Genomic DNA, 20572 nt, shown 5'->3' with positions numbered 1-20572 from the left:
AGAGTAAGAAGAGGGGAGGGGGGAGAGTAAGAAGAGGGGAGGGGGAGTAAGAAGAGAGGGGGAGTAAGAAGAGGGAGTAAGAAGAGGGGAGGGGGGATAATAAGAGGGGGGAGTAAGAAGAAGGGGGAGTTAAGAAGGAGGGGAGATAAGAAAAAGAGGGGGTAAGAAGAAGAAGGGGGGAGTAAGAACAAGAGTGGGGAGTAATTAGAAGAAGGGGGTAAGAAGAAGAGGGGGTAAGAAGAAGAAGGGGGGTGTAAGAAGAAGAAGGGGGGTGTAAGAAGAAGAAGAAGAATGGGGTAAGAAGAAGAAGGAAGGGGTAAGAAGAAGAAGGAGGGGGTAAGAAGAAGAAGAGGGGGTAAGAAGAAGTAGGAGGGTTAAGAAGAAGAAGGGGGAGTAATAAGAAGGGGGTAAGAAGAACAAGGGGGGGTAAGAAGAACACAGGGAGGAGGTGGGGGTAAGAAGAACACAGGGGGGTGAGAACACACAGAGGGAGGAGTGAGAAGAACACAGGGAGGGTGGAGGGGGGATGAGAAGAGCACAGGGAGGGTGGGTGAGTGTGAGAAGAGACCGCTAGGGGAGGGTGGGGGAGAGGAGAGACCACTAAGGGGCAGGGGAAAGCTCTAAGGGACAGAAGGGACAGCTCTATAGGACAGGGGGCAAGACAGGGAGCTCTTTCACACTACGCGCACACACACACACACAATGCATCCCTATACATACACAGAAACACACAATGCACCCCTATACCTACACAGAAACACACAATGCATCACTATACATACACAGAAACAGAACATGCTTCCCTTACACACAGAGAAACACACAATGCATCCATTACATACACACACACACAATGCAACCCTTACACACAAAGACAATGCATCATTTGCACACATACACAGAAACATACAATGCAAACCCTTACACACACATGCAAACACACACACACTGTTTTTCTTACATACACACAGAAACACAATGCAACTCTTACACTCAATGCACACACATACAGACACACCTTGCATCCCTTATGCATACAAACACAGATTCACACAATGCATCCCTCACACACAACCAGAAACACATAATACATCCCTTATACACAAATACACACTGCTTCCACTCAGGGCTGGCCTTAGGCCATTAGGCGCCCTGTGCGAAAAGTCTTCACGGCGCCCCCACCCCCACCCTCACAGGCAGACAGTCACACAAACAGTTACAAGCATACAGTCAGACACACTCAGTTACAGGCAGACAGTCTCACACACACACACACACACACACACACACAAACAGTTACAGGCAGACAGTCACACATGCTCAGTTACAGGCAAACAGTCACAGAGCCAAACACACAGTTAAAGGCAGACAGGCAGACAGTCACACACACAGTCACAAGCAGACAGTCACACATACTCCATTAAAGCAGACAGTCATACACACTACGTTACAGGCATGCAGACACTCACGCATGATGATAGGCACACACACACTCAGTTAATACACACACACTGTGTATTTTTTTTAATTCAAAGTTTATTTGTAAAATATTTTCCTTATTTTAATTTGCTCTATATGTATTGTGATGTGTGCACCCCCTTTATAAAGTACATTAGAGCGCTTAACCATTAATACACATACAAATCCACAGATCACATCTCACATATACATAAATACACACATTCACATACAGATACAGACACATGCCATCATATACATTGGCACACATACATACATACTAGGTTATTTACTAAAATTAGGTTTGTCAGGAATTCTAAGCGGATTTCATATTTGGCGCCAAAATAGCTGAATTCGAAGCACAGGTGACTTTGAAATTCACTTTCCTGACAATTGACGTTTTAGTGAAGAAGCTTGTCAGATATGAACACACATGATGTACACAGACACATCACAAAACGCAGTCACAGATATACACACATTAACACAGTTATATACATTCAAAGACAAAAGAAAAAGTCACATATATTAAAAAAAACACACAGACACATACATAGTCAGAAAATCACAAACACAGTCACATAAAGACATAGACTCAAAATTGTTGGTTCAGGGTCCCACACATACACAGACTGGATGTATATAGCATGTTCATGTGAGAATTAATAAAAATGGGGTACAGATGAGGGTATGTGACAGACAGGATAGGTAGGTAGTGTTACATTCTTTCCCAGTCACAGACTGGGGGAGTTTCTGTGGCTGGGAACTCAAGGCTGTATTTCAATCTCCTACCTACCTTGTCCCAAGCTGCCTCTGCTTCCATGCAGTGCCCCTTCTCTCTGGTGCCCGATCACAAGTCTCCTCTGTCCCTGGTCTCCAGTGCCGGCCTCTGGTGGGCTGGAGGTGAATAGCAGGGAGTGCTGATCATAACTTCTCCCTCGAGGTTCTGGCGCTGCGTGGAGTCAGAGCGCAGGCTGGGAATCTCTGAGGCTGCGCTCTGACTCACTAACTGAGCGCCAGAACCGCGAGGGAGAAGTTATGATGATCTGGCTGCAGCTCCTGCTAGGTGCACCACTGGACCATCAGGGAGTAATTTTTCAAGTAGGATGGATTCAGCTTGCGAGCCGTGTCGGCTGCCAGGGCGCCCCTTGTGTTATGGCGCCCTGTGCGACCGCACAGCTCGCACACCCCAAAGGCCGGCCCTGCTTCCACTACACACAAACACACTGCATCACCTGCACAAACTGGTATCCCTATACACTACATACCATAAGCACACATATTAGATAACACATAACACATCCCCTACACACTCCACTCCCTGTGAGCGAGCTCATGGGTGGGTGGAACATATAAGTGGACTTATGAGTGGGCCTTATGAGCATACTCACCGTCAGGCACTGGGGCCCAGACCTTGAGCTGTGTAAGAGGCCCCAAAAAAATGGAGCTGCTTCCAATTCTCCCAGAACGTTGAATTTTGTGACCACAGTTGCAAACAGCCGCCAGAGGTCCTGTTCTACACCAGACCAGTGGAGCCAAACTGCAGCCCATCATCATCCTCATCTAATTGGAAGTAGGCAATCTAGTATATTATTAGTGACACTAATCTATAATTTACCTCACATTAAAGGGACACTATAGCTTAATGAAGTGGTTCTGGTGTCTATAGCTGGTCCCTGCAGGCTTTTTAATGTAAACACACACTGTGTGCAGCACTGGCGTTAGTTCATATGGCAGATCATATGGGTGGGGCATTGTGATGTCACATGGGGGGGTGGGGGGGCGGCAAATTTTTATTTTGTCTAGGGTGGCAAAAATCCTTGCACCGGCTCTGATCCTGGGCAGATGCACCAGTCTACTGGTGACCCACAGGAGGGGAGTGCACTGATTGCACTGCACTCTCCTCCTGCCCAGACCCGTCTTGACCGCAGTGCAAGTGCCCTCTGCCCCTAATTTACAGTGGCTCACACTCACAACAAGCAGTGCCTGGAGCCCTTTGCAGAGACGGAAACAAAGAGGTTCTGCGGCAGCTGGCCGTCCTGCAAGCATTACATTAAACAGCTGTTCCCCATGCAGCCACAGGTGGCGTTGTGCTGGGAGACTGTGATTACTCTTCACTTCCTCCCAGCCTACAGAGCAGCGCATGGGGGAGAGAGGAGGAGGCATGATTTAATCTTGAATAAATCCTCTAAGCAAACCTTTATAAATTTGGGGGGATCAGCTCTGTTTCCACAGTTTATTGGTGTTTACTCTCATCTCTGTATTAATATTGAGGGATGTCTAAGTAGTAACATCAGTGTGTGTCAGCAGGGCCAGCCGTTGGGGTGGGCAAGCTGTGCGGTCACGCAGGGTGCCATGACAACAGAGGCGCCCGGCGGCCAACACAGCTCGCAAGTTGGGTACACCAGCATATTTAATTTAAACGATTCGCTGGTGGTCCACTGGTGCACACCAGCAGTAGGTGCAGTCAGATCATATCCTCTCCCTCGTGGTTCCGGCGCTCAGTTAGTGAGTCAGAGCACAGGCTCAGAGATTATCAGCCTGTGCTCTGACAACATTGAAAGTCAGAGCCGTGAAGGAGCGGGTATGGCAAAGAGCTACTGATTAGCATAACATCAATATCCGTTATAAAACCAGAAAAAGGTGGGCATGGATGGTGAACTGATTTGGTGGCGCAATGGGCCACTTGACTGGTTTTGCCCCCCAGGCCTAAGGCTGCCAGCCCTCCCCTGTATTGTTACCTGTCCTGATGAAAGCTCCACGTTGGAGCTGAAATGTTGATATTTTATATGGCATAAATAAAAGCTACATTTTACTACTTCAACCAAGTCCCAGGAGTGCGATTGTTTCTACACCCAGTCCCCCCTCAGAAGAAGACCAATCGCTGGCGGGGGAACAACGGCGATCGGGTAAGTGGAGAGGGAGGGGATAATTTTTTTAATGTATTTAATTTTTGTAATTTTTTTTATTGAAATCTTCACAGAGTGCCTCGGCCCCTCAAGGCACTCAGCACAGGCAGAGCATCGGAAGTCTGCCTGATTTTTTTTCCGATGCTCTGCTACACTGCCGGGCGCCACGTGGGGCAACCCGGAAGTGATCGCTCCATGGGGAGTGATCACTCGGGTGTCCGACAGTAAGGAGAGGTATTGCACGATGCCTCGACATCGAGGTATCGTGCAATACCATCAGAGCATTTGGAAGTGATCATGATCGCTTCCAGTGCTCAAATTTCCGTAAGGACCATTTTTTGTCGGACGTACCTATGTCCAAGGTCAGGAAGGGGATAATTAAGATTCAAGATCTATAGATTAATATGATTTCCAAGTCATCCTTTTACAGATTTATTTCTTATTTCCTATTTTTATTAATTTTTATTTTTATATTGTAGTTAACATCCTTAATACCGTTTCATAGAGTTCATATACAGATATTAATACCTTCCTAAAGGATATGTATCACAATATTGTTAATTTCATTTTATAATAGAGTGTGTATTTACTGTATAAGATTTTATCATCCTCCAAGGGGCTATTATATGCACTTTCTACTCCCTTTTCATAAGATTTTAATACTCCTCTTTTTTGAAAACTTTGATTTAGAGCAGTTTTTTTTATCTTTGGCTAATTTATAATAATTTATTTTAGAAATACATCTTAGCTATTTTGTATTACATTTTTATAGGAATCTTCCTACCAATCACTGATGTGTAATTCAGGGTAATTGCCAGCCTGATTTCTCTATGCACAATATTTTGAGTAATATACACATAAGAGTCTAATACCTCGATTTTTTTCGCGGATGAATAAAGCATCTCAGTGGTATGCACATGCCACACGACATGCGTTCCAGGGACACTGACTTTGCGTTCCAATTATGCAAGTCATGCGACCCGGAAGTGGAGCGCATGACGTGTGATTTGCACTTTCTCTGACTTTTTGCTTATGTCCTGATGATTTTTTTTTACTTTTGCACATAGTTTATTACTTTTGCATATAGTTTATTGTGCTTATTCTATTTCATCCAATAAAGCTTCTTTATACCAGAGGAGGATCTCTCACTCCATCATTGCTGCAGGGTACACAGAGATCAGCTAGAAGAAGGATTGGGGACATCCTATTAAAAGTCCCTCTGCACTACCCATGAGAGCCATATGTATAGATTTGGCTCCATGTTTGTGAGTACTTGAAACCTACATTAATTTGTATTATTTATATTGGCAATATTGCACTAGGTTTTGTTTCTTTCTGTAGAACCAACAGATGTGTGTTCCACCTACTGCATGTATTTTTTAAACCTGGACAAACATTAGGAGAAATTGGAGGTTGCTAACACTGGGTCTCTACTCAAGTAGGATCATATAGTGGACTTCTTAATGATACCAATACACATGGTATGAGCCAAGATGTATCAGTAGAATGCACTACTTCCAGGCACTATAATCAGTTCAATTAAATTAAATGGTTATAGTGCTTACACTATACCTTTAAAGATACACAAGAGGGTGAAAGTGATTATGAGACACAAAAGGTTGAAAGTGGGTATTAGAAGATACACACAAGGGCATGAGTGAGTGCAGAATGACATACAAGAGTTCTACTTTTTAAAAGGGTGCCAACAAACATGTCTGCCCTTGCTGCCAAGCGATCTTGGTATGCCGATGATTACATTGCATGTAGATTAAATTAGAGGAGATCATGTATTGGTGAAAAAAATCTACTGACAAAATCAAAGTGCAACCTAAATGTTGTGTAGAGGAGGTAGTTTTGTATCATTAAACATTCTCTTATCTTTTCTAGATGAAGTTGGAGATCTTATTGCCTTTTCTAGTGACGAAGAATTAAGTTTAAGAACAAAGACTTTGACAAAGAACACAATTGACATCTTCATAAAAGGTAAAAACGGGGGAAACCGAGAATAGGCAAACCTATGAATTAATTCAGAAATTAAGCATGTGTAGAGTTGTTGAGAGCTTTGTAGGTAAGTGATAATATTTTTAATTTCTTCCTATAGCGCAATGTAACATATTTTATATTTAGTCTTTATATTTTTTTTTAACAGTGAGCAGCCATGGGCTGCTCACTGTTTACTAGACATGCCCCTACTCGCGGTATAGCAAGTAGGGGCAAAATGTACTAATACTAAGTAATTTTTACTTAGTATTAGTAAATTTGGCTGAAAGACCAATTTAGCTCCAGCCTTTTGGTAGATAACTCCCTAATACCGTGGGAATTAGGGAGTTATCTACTAAGCGGCTGCAAGAGAAGTCCCGAAATTCCGAAGTGCCAAAGTTGCCGAAATGTCGAAGTTCCGAAAGTTTCCGAAGTGCCGAATTGCTGAAGTCCCGAATTGCGAAAGTCCGGAATTTCAGAATGCCGAACCGAAAATTTTCCCCATGCACATGCCTAATAACTATTATATATTGTGCAGTGTGTGTGTGTGCTGTGTGTGAGTGATTGGTGCTGTGTTTGCGTGAGGGTGCTATGTGCATTGCGAGGAAGCTTTGTGGGAGGGGGCAGTGTGTGTATGTGAGGGTGCTGTGAGTGTCAGGAATGCAGTGTGTGTGAGTGAGGGTGCTGTGAATGACAGGGGTGCTGTGTGTGTCAGGGGTGCTGTGTGTGGGGGTGCTGTGAGTGTCAGGGGTGCACTGTGTGTGTGTGTGAGGTTGCTGTGAGTGTCAGGGGTGCAGTGTGTGTGTGGAGGGTGCTGTGAGTGTCAGGGGTGCAGTGTGTGTGAGTGAGGGTGCTGTGAGTGTCATGGGTGCAGTGTGTGTGTGAGTGAGGGTGCTGTGAGTGTCAGGGGTGCAGTGTGTGTGTGGAGGGTGCTGTGAGTGTCAGGGGTGTAGTGTGTGTGAGTGAGGGTGCTTTGAGCATCAGGGGTGCAGTGTGTATGTGTGAGTGAGGGTGCTGTGAGTGTCAGGGGTGCAGTGTGTGTGTTAGGGTGCTGTGAGTGTCAGGGGTGCAGTGTGTTTGTGTGTGTGTGTGTGTGTGTGTGTGTGAAAGGGTGCTGTGAGTGTCAGGGGTGCAGTGTGCGTGTGTGAGGGTGCTGATAGTGTCAGGGGTGCAGTGCGTGTGTATGTGTGTGTGTGAGGGTACTGTGAGTGTCAGGGGTGCAGGGTGTGTGTGTGTGTGAGCCTGGGAGGGGGGATCGTGCTGCTGCCATCCCTGGTACTGGTGAGTGAACTCTAGCCTGTGGGGCTAGAGTTCACGGGTCTCTGGTCAGGGTGCGTATCTTACCATGGTTGTTTCTGATTTGCGGGCATCTGTATACTCGTCCGTCATGCAAGCTGCTTCAGGTATGGTGAGGGGCCTCCGATCTACAATTGAAGAAATGCTCCAGGATGAAAAGCTGTAGGACCTCTTCCCCAGACACAGCTTGGCATCCGTTGACCCAGTAGGATGCTGTTCGGTGGAGCTGGCAGGCCATCCCCGGAACCTCCGGCGGTACGCTTCTAGGGTGACAGCGTATCGGGCTAGCAATGCCTCTTTGACAGCTATGTAGGGCTGTATCTCTTTGTCAGGGATAGCCTGGAATGCTTCTGCTGCCTTTCCTGATAGTTTCCCAGACAAAATAGTGACCCATTCGTCAGTGGGTACCTTGTGCAGTGCGTACTGCCTCTCAAAATCCGCAAGGTTTTCATTTATTTTGCCTTCGGTTTCCACAATGGTTTTAAATGTGGCAAATGGCACCTTCTTACGTTCTCAAGGTGTCACTGTAGTCTCTGCTGCTGGACTCTCGGAGTGCTGTATCGCCGCTACTCTTGCTTTGCACTCCTTTTTAGTTAGTTCCTCTGTGTTCACAGCTGCCATCACCTCTATCACGATGTCAGTAGGAGGGCTTGGACCGTACAGGGTTAATCGTAATTGAATGGTCCGCATCCGTTCATCTTTCCACGCATTCAGTATCATTGGTTCGGATACACTCGATACCTCCAAAAATGCTCCAGAACTGCTGAACGCTGTTGGAGAAAGTCTCACTGTGCATCTGACTTTCTCCACTATAAATTTATGCTGAGCTCATACAGCTTGGCTCTTTCCTCTGCAAAAGTTAATTACTTCAATACCCTCATAACCACACTCTCCCGCGAACCCAAACGACTATTTCACACATTTAACTCTCTTCTTCGCCCTGCTGTTCCTCCTCCACCTACTAACTTGACCGCCTCAGACTTTGCAACTCACTTCACTGACAAGATCTCTACAATCAGAGACGAGATCTCTTATCTTTCTTCTTCCCCTTACAATACTTCCCCTAACTTCACTCCTGTTGGGGATAAAATCAGCCCGGGCCCTTTGTGGATGATGGATATTTGCCAACTCATTCAGAGCTCTGGAAATTGGAAATGAATAGCAGAGACGTGTTCTATAACCAATTCAAATGTAATTATACGTCAGTTGCATTTGTACCCCATTTTCATAGCAGGATGGGAGGCGGGAAAAATGAGCATATGGGCGTAACAATGACATAGATTGTTTTTCACAAGTTATAAACAGCTGTTTCTAGTTATAATCTTTCGTTATATAACGCATTACATATTTGATTAAAAACAGATAATTACAAATACCGATATCTTGGACAATTAACAAGGACATTTCGAAATCAGTACTTTTCCCGTAACTAGGATCTTAGATAAATCCTATTTCCGAGAATAGGAGATAAAATGCCAAATTTATTCTTGGTTCAAATTAACCCTTATATGAACAGCTAGGATAGATAGCAAAATGTATATTCGTATCTACAACTCCCTCTGCTGATCTATGTTCATTCGCACCCGCTACATTGGAAGAGGTTTCTGCTCTGCTCCAGTCCTCCCGCCCCATCACCTGCTCCCTAGATCCAATTCCCTCGCATCTCATCCATACTCTGTCTTCTTCTCTTTCTCCACCTCTCACAAAAATGTCAATCTCTCTCTCCTCTGGTATATTTCCATCGCCCTTCAAACATGCAACTGTAACTCCAATTCTAAAGAAGCCCAATCGTGACCCTAACTCCCCATCCAACTATCGTCCTATCTCGCTACTGCCTTTTGCATCCAAGATCCTTGAAAGAATTGTGTATGCGAGATTGACAGACTAACTCGAGTCCAACTCTCTGCTAGACCCGCTTCAGTCTGGTTTCCGCGCTAAGCACTCTGTGGAAACGGCACTGACCAAAGTATCCAATGATCTACTCGCTGCAAAATCTCATGGTCACTACTCTATCCTAATTCTCCTTGACCTGTCTGCGGCTTTTGACACTCCGCAATATCGGTCTACAAGATATTGCTCTCTCCTGGTGCTCCTCCTACCTCTCCCAGCGCTCTTTCAGTGTTTCTTTCTCTGGCTCTGCTTCTTCTCCCCAACTCCTCTCTGTTGGTGTCCCCCAAGGTTCAGTCCTTGGTCCCCTACTGTTCTCCATCTATACTGCCTTCCTTGGTAAACTCATTCCAAACTTCCTTGGTAAACTGTCATTTCCATCTCAAAAACATTCCACGCATCCGCTCCTACTTAACACAAGATGCGACTAAGGTGTTGGTCCATTCCACTGTCCTTTCTCACCTTGACTACTGTAATCCGCTTCTCAGTGGTCTTACATGCTCCCAACTTGTGCCGTTACAGTCCATAATAAATGCGGCAGCGAGGCTCATCTTCCTGTCCGTCCGCACCTCCCATGCCTCACCCTTCTGTCAGTCCCTACATTGGCTTCCTATAAAATATAGAGCTCAATTGAAAATTCTGGTGTTTGCTTATAAATCTCTACATAATGCTGCTCCAACCTATCTATCCTCCCTTATACACAAGTATGTCCCGACTTACGATCTGCTGAAGACTTACATCTATCTTCTGTCCGTACTCCCACCTCTGATGCTCACCTTCAAGATTTCTCGAGGGCTGCACCTTTCCTGTGGAACTCGCTTCCCTCCTCCGTTAGATGCTCACCCAGTCTCCACTCCTTAAAAAATCGTTAAAAACCCACTTCTTCATAAAAGCGTATCAATTAAACTGTTAATAGCTCCCAACTGATTCCTCTTCTGCAACTATCACTAGTCTAATACTATCCTTACCTTTTGTGTCATTTTACCCCACTCCCTCTAGCATTTAAGCTCATTGAGCAGGGCCCTCAACCCCTCTGTTCCTATGTGTCCAACTTGTCTGGTTACAACTACATGTCTGTTCGTCCACCCATTGTAAAGCGCTTCCGAATTTGACGGCGCTCTATAAATATCATAATAATAATAATAATAATAAGGTGTTAGCAAGATCCATCTCCAGCAATTTGGAGATTAGCTCCCTCATAGGATGGTTATTCGCCGTTCATCCGCGTCTCTCCAAGATATCCTTTAACCCCTTAAGGACCAAACTTCTGCAATAAAAGGGAATTATGACGTGTCACACACGTCATGTGTCCTTAAGGGGTTAAGGTGAATCGCTTCAGTTGCTTATAGCGACTCTCCATTCGCTAGACGGTTACCGCATCGAAGATCAGCATCTTCTCTGGGGGACAAGAACCCCCACCATGTGCCACCAAATGTGGCGGCAACCCAAAAAGGATGAGGGGTTTTGCCACCAGACATGTTCTTTCCCCCTATTCAGAGTGATGTTTTCTAAATCCCAAGGTCGGTATAGCTGTATAGCTCTTACAAGAGCTGGTGATAGCGGTTCCCAACAAGCATTAGATGAGACTCTATGTTGAGGGTAAGCAGGAACTCATTTATTGGTAGCCACACTGGCCTTTTATGACAAACCCCATGCAAGGGGCACTCCCCTCTGGACCTGAGAGCAAACTACAGTATAAACATATACACAATCACATTGGCTCTCAGATCCAGGGCACTCCCAAACAAAATAGATTAATCCCTCCTCTGTAACTGGGAGATAATTGAGTCAGGGACTGTACTAAACTCAATTATCTCCAGGTACAAAAAAACATATACTTTTATAAAACCCCAAAAATAAGTTTCAAAACACAAAAATTCCCACAAAAGTTACATCCCCTGATAGCCCCGATCTGGGTGACCAACATATCCATAAATCACCCAGATCGGTTCAGGGGTTCAGGAATTTCCTAAAAGTCATTCATTTGACCGACCGCACGCATGGTCCCATGCCCAAAATAGTTCCAGAGAATCAGGGCTTGTGGTCGGTTTAGTTCGGTAGTTTAAAAGCCGAACAAACAGGCGAATGGGACAGAAAGCTTTTTTTTTTTTTAATTCTTTATTTGTGATGTGCATAAATATACATACACATAGAATTGGCCACGATAGCCGAGATAAACATCTGACAAACATCTGAAAGTAACTTTCTCAAATGTTCGCGAACCGCGCGAACCGCCATTGACTTCAATGGGCAGGCGAATTTTAAAACCAACAGGGACTCTTTCTGGCCACAAAAGTGATGGGAAAGTTGTTTCAAGGGGACTAACACCTGGACTGTGGCATGCCGGAGGGGGATCCATGGCAAAACTCCCATGGAAAATTACACAGTTGATGCAGAGTCTGCTTTTAATCCATAAAGGGCAGAAATCACCTAACATTCCTAAATCGCAATGGATATGGATTGACACCTGACATATGACATATTGACACCTTGACATATGGATTGACACCTGTCCTCAGAGACCCTGATGCACACGGACACAGAGCAGAATAGGGACTGTTCCCCCTACATAGGGTCACTTGGCAGATATGGCGTGGTCGTGGGAGGAGGAGGAGGATGACTTTCACCTCTTCCCCTGTTAGATTCCCGTTGTGCTGTGACATCACCCTTATACGCTGTGTAAACCATACTTTTTAATTTATTTTGCAAATGCTGCATCCTTTCCGACTTGTAATTCGGTAACATTTACGCCACTGTCTGCTTATACCGGGGGTCTAGTAGCGTGGACACCCAGCACAGGTCGTTCTCCATTCAGTCCTTTTTATACGAGGGCCCCTCAACAGGCACAACAGCATGAAAGACCCCATTTGCACAAGGTTGGATGCCGAGCTACTCATTTCCCGTTCCTCCTCCTCACACAGAGCAGAATAGAGACTGTTACCCCTACATAGGGTCACTTGGCAGATATGGATTGACACCTGTCCTCAAAACCCCTGATACACACTGACACAGAGCAGAATAGGGACTGTTCCTCCTACATAGGGTCACTTGGCAGATATGGATTGACACCTGTCCTCAAAACCCCTGATACACACTGACACAGAGCAGAATAGGGACTGTTCCCCGTCCTCAGAGCCCCTGATGCACACGGACACAGAGCAGAATAGGGACTGTTCCCCCTACATAGGGTCACTTGGCAGATATGGATTGACACCTATCCTAATGATCCCTGATACACACTGACACAGAGCAGAATAGAGACTGTTACCCCTACATAGGGTCACTTGGCAGATATGGATAGACACCTGTCCTCAAAGCCCCTGATACACACTGATACAGAGCAGAATAGAGACTGTTCCCCGTCCACAGAGACCATGATACACACTGACACAGAGCAGAATAGAGACTGTTACCCCTACATAGGGTCACTTGGCAGATATGGATTGACACCTGTCCTCAAAGCCCCTGATACACACTGACACAGAGCAGAATAGAGACTGTTCCCCGTCCTCAAAGCCCCTGATACACACTGACACAGAGCAGAATAGACACTGTTACCCCTACATAGGGTCACTTGGCAGATATGGATTGACACCTATCCTAATTATCCCTGATACATACACACTGACACAGAGCAGAATAGAGACTGTTCCCCGTCCTCAAAGCCCCTGATACACACTGACACAGAGCAGAATAGAGACTGTTACCCCTACATAGGGTCACTTGGCAGATATGGATTGACACCTATCCTAATGATCCCTGATACATACACACTGACACAGAGCAGAATAGAGACTGTTCCCCCTACATGGGGTCCCTTGGCAGATATGGATTGACACCTGTCCTCAAAACCCCTGATACACACTGACACAGAGCAGAATAGAGACTGTTCCCCGTCCTCAGAGACCATGATACACACTGACACAGAGCAGAATAGAGACTGTTCCCCCTACATAGGGTCACTTGGCAGATATGGATTGACACCCGTCCTCAAAGCCCCTGATACACACTGACACAGAGCAGAATAGAGACTGTTCCCCGTCCACAGAGACCATGATACACACTGACACAGAGCAGAATAGAGACTGTTACCCCTACATAGGGTCACTTGGCAGATATGGATTGACACCTGTCCTCAAAACCCCTGATACACACTGACACAGAGCAGAATAGAGACTGTTCCCCGTCCTCAGAGACCATGATACACACCGACACAGAGCAGAATAGATACCGGGGGTCTAGTAGCGTGGACACCCAGCACAGGTCGTTCTCCTTCAGCCTTTTTATACGAGGGTCCCTCAACAGGCACGACAGCATGAAAGACCCCATTTGCACAAGGTTGGATGCTGAGCTACTCATTTTCCGTTCCTCCTCCTCACACAGATCAGAATAGAGACTGTTCCCCCTACATAGGGTCACTTGGCAGATATGGATTGACACCTGTCCTCAAAACTCCTGATACACACTGACACAGAGCAGATTAGAGACTGTTACCCCTACATAGGGTCACTTGGCAGATATGGATTGACAACTGTCCTCAAAACCCCGGATACACACTGACACAGAGCAGAATAGAGACTGTGCCCCATCCTCAGAGACCATGATACACACTGACACAGAGCAGAATAGAGACCGGGGGTCTAGTAGCGTGGACACCCAGCACAGGTCGTTCTCCTTCAGCCTTTTTATACGAGGGTCCCTCAACAGGCACGACAGCATGAAAGACCCCATTTGCACAAGGTTGGATGCCGAGCTACTCATTTCCCGTTCCTCCTCCTCACACAGAGCAGAATAGAGACTGTTCCCCCTACATAGGGTCACTTGGCAGATATGGATTGACACCTGTGCTCAAAACCCCTGATACACACTGACACAGAGCAGAATAGAGACTGTTCCCCGTCCACAGAGACCATGATACACACTGACACAGAGCAGAATAGAGACTGTTCCCCGTCCACAGAGACCATGATACACACTGACACAGAGCAGAATAGAGACTGTTACCCCTACATAGGGTCACTTGGCAGATATGGATTGACACCTGTCCTCAAAGCCCCTGATACACACTGACACAGAGCAGAATAGAGACTGTTCCCCGTCCTCAAAGCCCATGATACACACTGACACAGAGCAGAATAGAGACTGTTTCCCGTCCTCAAAGCCCCTGATACACACTGACACAGAGCAGAATAGGGACTGTTCCCCCTACATATGGTCACTTGGCAGGTATGGATTGCCACCTGTCCTCAGGGACCCTGATACACACTGGGGGGAGCTACTGTCCTCCCCCAACCCTGCGCGGTGGGTGGGGGCCATAAATCACAATGGGGGACCTACTGTCCTCCCCCCCCGGCCCCCACCCCTGCGTGGTGGGTGGGGGCCATAAATCACAATGGGGGGACCTACTGTCCTCCCCCCCCGGCCCCCACCCCTGCGCGGTGGGTAGGGGCCATAAATCACAATGGGGGGGACCTACTTTCCTCCCCCCCGGCCCCCACCCCTGTGCGGTGGGTGGGGGGCATAAATCACAATGGGGGGGGACCTACTGATAGGAGTGGAGTATTGTTCATATCAGTTTAATACCTTCCGCGTCTCCTATCAGTGGACGTGTATATGGCAGCCATTTTAGGAACCGCACTCCTGGGACCCGAGCAAGGTCACCTCGTTCAAGCTGCTCTGGTTCCTTGATGAGCCAGCTGCCCGTGAGTTAACATGTCCCGTGGAGAAGCACTCTGTCCTGTAAAGCCTCACCACAAAAAATTTAAATAAATAACAGCACTCGGAGTGGTGAGTTTAGTAAATGTTCATATCAGTTTAATACCTTCCGCTTCTCCTATCAGTGGACGTGTATATGGCAGCCATTTTAGGAACCGCACACCTGGGACCCGAGCAAGGTCACCTCTTTCAACAGGCGACAAGATTTGGCCCTGTAAAACTCTCCTGGATATTATGTACAATTTCTATGGATATGGCAGTGATTTCTGTAACAGGGAGATGGAAGAAGATGCTTGGTCGGTCCTCTTACTTGAAATTTGGGGTACTGCGCGGGCAAGCTAATGTGCCACCAGATAGGAGTGGTGAGTTTAGTATTGTTCTGATCAGTTTAATACCTTCCGCGTCTCCTATCAGTGGACGTGTATATGGCAGCGATTTTTAATTGTGGAATCATCTCCCCTTTTTAGGCCAAGGTGGGAAGATGCTTAGACCACTGGTATATTGGTGCCATCTTGGAGGATTTCAGTCACTTGGTTGGAGCCGGGGGTGGGCTGAACTTCACTGGTGGTAAAGTGACCCATAGTAATTTTTCCCCTTTTAGAAAATGAGGGTGGTGAATTGTATGACTTAATTTACTTTAAAATATAGAGACGGCTACAGTTCTGCGTCTGTTTATTCAGTGTTTTTTGAGTGGTGGTGCTAATGTAACCTGTGAGTTCGCATGTTTCCTCCATCTGCAGTTTTGCCTCATTGACTTGGGTCAGATTACCATACACACCAGGTTTCTAGAATCGAACAAGGTGTTTTTTTTTTTTGGTGGGATCTCCTTCTCTAAAACATGGTTAATCCTGGAATCCTTAGTTTTAATTAGCCATTTGTACCCTGCTTGTGGTTTATTTTTTCCACTAATTTTTACTAAAGGTATTACAACATTTTGTCAAATACATCTCTTCTGGAAGGATATCCTGCTGCAAAGCAATCTGACGTTATTATAACATTTAACAGGTTTTTAAATGCAAGCTATTGGGACACCGTTCAAGCTGCTCGTTAAAGCTGTTCTGGTTCCTTGATGAGCCAGCTGCCCGTGAGTTAACATGTCCCGTGGAGAAGCACTCTGTCCTGTAAAGCCTCACCACAAAAAATTTAAATAAATAACAGCACTCGGAGTGGTGAGTTTAGTAAATGTTCATATCAGTTTAATACCTTCCGCTTCTCCTATCAGTGGACGTGTATATGGCAGCCATTTTAGGAACCGCACACCTGGGACCCGAGCAAGGTCACCTCTTTCAACAGGCGACAAGATTTGGCCCTGTAAAACTCTCCTGGATATTATGTACAATTTCTATGGATATGGCAGTGATTTCTGTAACAGGGAGATGGAAGAAGATGCTTGGTCGGTCCTCTTACTTGAAATTTGGGGTACTGCGCGGGCAAGCTAATGTGCCACCAGATAGGAGTGGTGAGTTTAGTATTGTTCTGATCAGTTTAATACCTTCCGCGTCTCCTATCAGTGGACGTGTATATGGCAGCGATTTTTAATTGTGGAATCATCTCCCCTTTTTAGGCCAAGGTGGGAAGATGCTTAGACCACTGGTATATTGGTGCCATCTTGGAGGATTTCAGTCACTTGGTTGGAGCCGGGGGTGGGCTGAACTTCACTGGTGGTAAAGTGACCCATAGTAATTTTTCCCCTTTTAGAAAATGAGGGTGGTGAATTGTATGACTTAATTTACTTTAAAATATAGAGACGGCTACAGTTCTGCGTCTGTTTATTCAGTGTTTTTTGAGTGGTGGTGCTAATGTAACCTGTGAGTTCGCATGTTTCCTCCATCTGCAGTTTTGCCTCATTGACTTGGGTCAGATTACCATACACACCAGGTTTCTAGAATCGAACAAGGTGTTTTTTTTTTTTGGTGGGATCTCCTTCTCTAAAACATGGTTAATCCTGGAATCCTTAGTTTTAATTAGCCATTTGTACCCTGCTTGTGGTTTATTTTTTCCACTAATTTTTACTAAAGGTATTACAACATTTTGTCAAATACATCTCTTCTGGAAGGATATCCTGCTGCAAAGCAATCTGACGTTATTATAACATTTAACAGGTTTTTAAATGCAAGCTATTGGGACACCGTTCAAGCTGCTCGTTAAAGCTGTTCTGGTTCCTTGATGAGCCAGCTGCCCGTGAGTTAACATGTCCCGTGGAGAAGCACTCTGTCCTGTAAAGCCTCACCACAAAAAATTTAAATAAATAACAGCACTCGGAGTGGTGAGTTTAGTAAATGTTCATATCAGTTTAATACCTTCCGCTTCTCCTATCAGTGGACGTGTATATGGCAGCCATTTTAGGAACCGCACACCTGGGACCCGAGCAAGGTCACCTCTTTCAACAGGCGACAAGATTTGGCCCTGTAAAACTCTCCTGGATATTATGTACAATTTCTATGGATATGGCAGTGATTTCTGTAACAGGGAGATGGAGGAAGATGCTTGGTCGGTCCTCTTACTTGAAATTTGGGGCACTGCGCGGGCAAGCTAATGTGCCACCAGATAGGAGTGGTGAGTTTAGTATTGTTCTGATCAGTTTAATACCTTCCGCGTCTCCTATCAGTGGACGTGTATATGGCAGCGATTTTTAATTGTGGAATCACCTCCCCTTTTTAGGCCAAGGTTGGAAGATGCTTAGACCACTGGTATATTGGTGCCATCTTGGAGGATTTTTTTTTTGTTTGGTTTTTGAAGCCACAGTGCTGCACCAGTGGGCCTAAAAATTAGGCATGTACACATGCCTGAAAAATTTGGTATTGTTGCAGCCGCTGCTGTAGCAGCGGCCAGAAAAATTGATGTTTGTTTCACAGGCAGAAAGTGCCCTAAAACATGGCGGCTTGAACCCTAGTTGGTGGCGGATAAGTCACGCAAGTCAAACGTCATTCAGAGCTAAAATACAGCAGTGTGTGGACCATTTTTAGCCCAAGGCAGCTCATCTCATCAGGCCTTTTTTAATCGAATGTATCGCCCAGTGTCAGTCCCTTCGGGATCCATCCCTCATTCATCTTAATAAAGGTGAGGTAATCTAGACTTTTTTGACCTAGGTGACTTCTCTTCTCAGTGACAATACCTCCTGCTGCACTGAAGGTCCTTTCTGACAGGACACTTGAAGCGGGGCAGGACAGAAGTTCTATCGCAAATTGGGATAGCTCAGGCCACAGTTCAAGCCTGCACACCCAGTAGTCAAGGGGTTCATCGCTCCTCAGAGTGTCGATATCTGCAGTTAAGGCGAGGTAGTCTGCTACCTGTCGGTCGAGTCGCTCTCTGAGGGTGGATCCCGAAGGGCTGTGGCGATGCGTAGGACTTAAAAAGGTCCGCATGTCCTCCATCAACAACACGTCTTTAAAGCGTCCTGTCCTTGCCGGCGTGGTCGTGGGAGGATGAGGATGACTTCCACCTCTCCCCCTGTTAGATTCCCGTTGTGCTGTGACATCACCTTTATACGCTGTGTAAAGCATACTTTTTAATTTATTTAGCAAATGCTGCATCCTTTCCGACTTGTTGTAATTCGGTAACATTTCCGCCACTTTCTGCTTATACCGGGGGTCTAGTAGCGTGGACACCCAGTACAGGCCGTTCTCCTTCAGCCTTTTTATACGAGGGTCCCTCAACAGGCAGGAGAGCATGAAAGACCCCATTTGCACAAGGTTGGATGCCGAGCTACTCATTTCCCGTTCCTCCTCCTCACTGATGTCATTGAAGGTATGTTCTTCCCCCCAGCCACGTACAACACCACGGGTACCAGATAGGTGACAACGAGCACCCTGGGATGCCTGTTGTGTTTGGTCTTGCTCCTCCTCCTCCTCAAAGCCACATTCCTCCTCTGACTCCTCTTCCTCACAATCCTCTTCCTGCGTTGCCGCAGGTCCAGCAAGCGATGTTGATAAGGCTGTTTCTGGTGGTGATGGTGACCACAACTCTTCCTCTTCCTCTTCACGCTCATCTACGGCCTGATCCAGCACTCTTCGCAGGGCACGCTCCAGGAAGAAAACAAATCGTATGATGTCGCTGATGGTGCCTTCGGTGTGACTGACTAGGTTTGTCACCTCCTCAAAAGGACGCATGAGCCTACAGGCATTGCGCATGAGCATCCAGTAACGTGGCAAAAAATTCCCAGCTCCCCAGAGGCTGTCCTAGCACCCCGGTCATACAAATATTCATTAACAGCTTTTTCTTGTTGGAGCAGGCGGTCAAACATTAGGAGTGTTGAATTCCAACGTGTAGGGCTGTCGCAAATCAAGCGCCTCACTGGCATGTTGTTTCGACGCTGGATATCGGCAAAGTGAGCCAAGGCCGTGTAGGAACGCCTGAAATGGCCACACACCTTCCTGGCCTGCTTCAGGACGTCCTGTAAGCCTGTGTACTTATGTACAAAGCGTTGTATGATCAGATTACACACATGTGCCATGCACGGCACATGTGTCAACTTGCCCAACTTCAATGCCGCTATCAAATTTTTTCCGTTGTCACACACCACTTTGCCGATATCCAGTTGCTGCGGAGTCAGCCACTTTTCCACCTGTGCGTTCAGGGCAGACAGGAGTGCTCGTCCGGTGTGACTCTCTGCTTTCAAGCAAGTCAAACCCAAGACGGCGTGACACTGCCGTATCCAGGATGTGGAATAGTACCTGGGGAGCTGGGGGGGTGCCGTTGATGTGGAGCAAGACGCAGCAGCAGAAGAGGACTCAGCCGAGGAGGTTATGGAAGAGGATGGAGTAGGAGGAGTAGAGGAGGTGGCAGCAGGACTGCCTGCAAGTCGTGGCGGTGTCACCAACTCCTCTGCAATGCCACGCATTCCATGCTTGTCAGACGGTTTCCACGCATTCCATGCTTGTCATTGGTTTACCCAATGCGCAGTGTAGGTGATATACCTGCCCTGACCATGCTTTGCAGACCAGGTATCAGTGGTCAGATGGACCCTTGCCCCAACACTGTGTGCCAGACATGCCATGACTTCCTTTTGCACAATCGAGTACAGGTTGGGGATTGCCTTTTGTGAAAATAAATTCCGTCCGGGTACCTTCCACTGCGGTGTCCCAATAGCTACAAATTTTTTGAACGCCTCAGACTCAACCAGATTGTATGGTAAACGCTGGCGGGCTAATAGTTCGGACAAGCCAGCTGTCAGACGCTGGGCGAGGGGGTGACTTGGTGACATTAGCTTCTTACGCTCAAACATGTCCTTGACAGACACATGACTGTGGGCAGAGGAGCGGGAACTGCTCAAGGCTGGAGACGGAGTGGCGGATGGTTGAGAGGGGGCAAGGAGGACAGCAGTGGTT

The 20572-nt window shown here is 46.5% G+C and overlaps 1 long non-coding RNA gene across 1 annotated transcript in view; it reads left to right on the top strand.

The window, feature by feature from the left end:
* Positions 1–20572, top strand: part of LOC134602732 (uncharacterized) — a 154074-nt gene that overhangs the window by 28594 nt on the left and 104908 nt on the right. The window contains exon 2 of the long non-coding RNA XR_010090438.1: positions 6255–6350. This is a non-coding gene — a long non-coding RNA (uncharacterized LOC134602732). The remainder of the gene's footprint in view (positions 1–6254; positions 6351–20572) is intronic.

Source organism: Pelobates fuscus, chromosome 3 (assembly GCF_036172605.1).
Source record: "Pelobates fuscus isolate aPelFus1 chromosome 3, aPelFus1.pri, whole genome shotgun sequence".
NCBI lineage: Eukaryota > Metazoa > Chordata > Amphibia > Anura > Pelobatidae > Pelobates > Pelobates fuscus.
The sequence above is the reverse complement of the archived record's forward strand: the minus strand, read 5'-3'. Positions and strand labels throughout refer to the sequence as shown.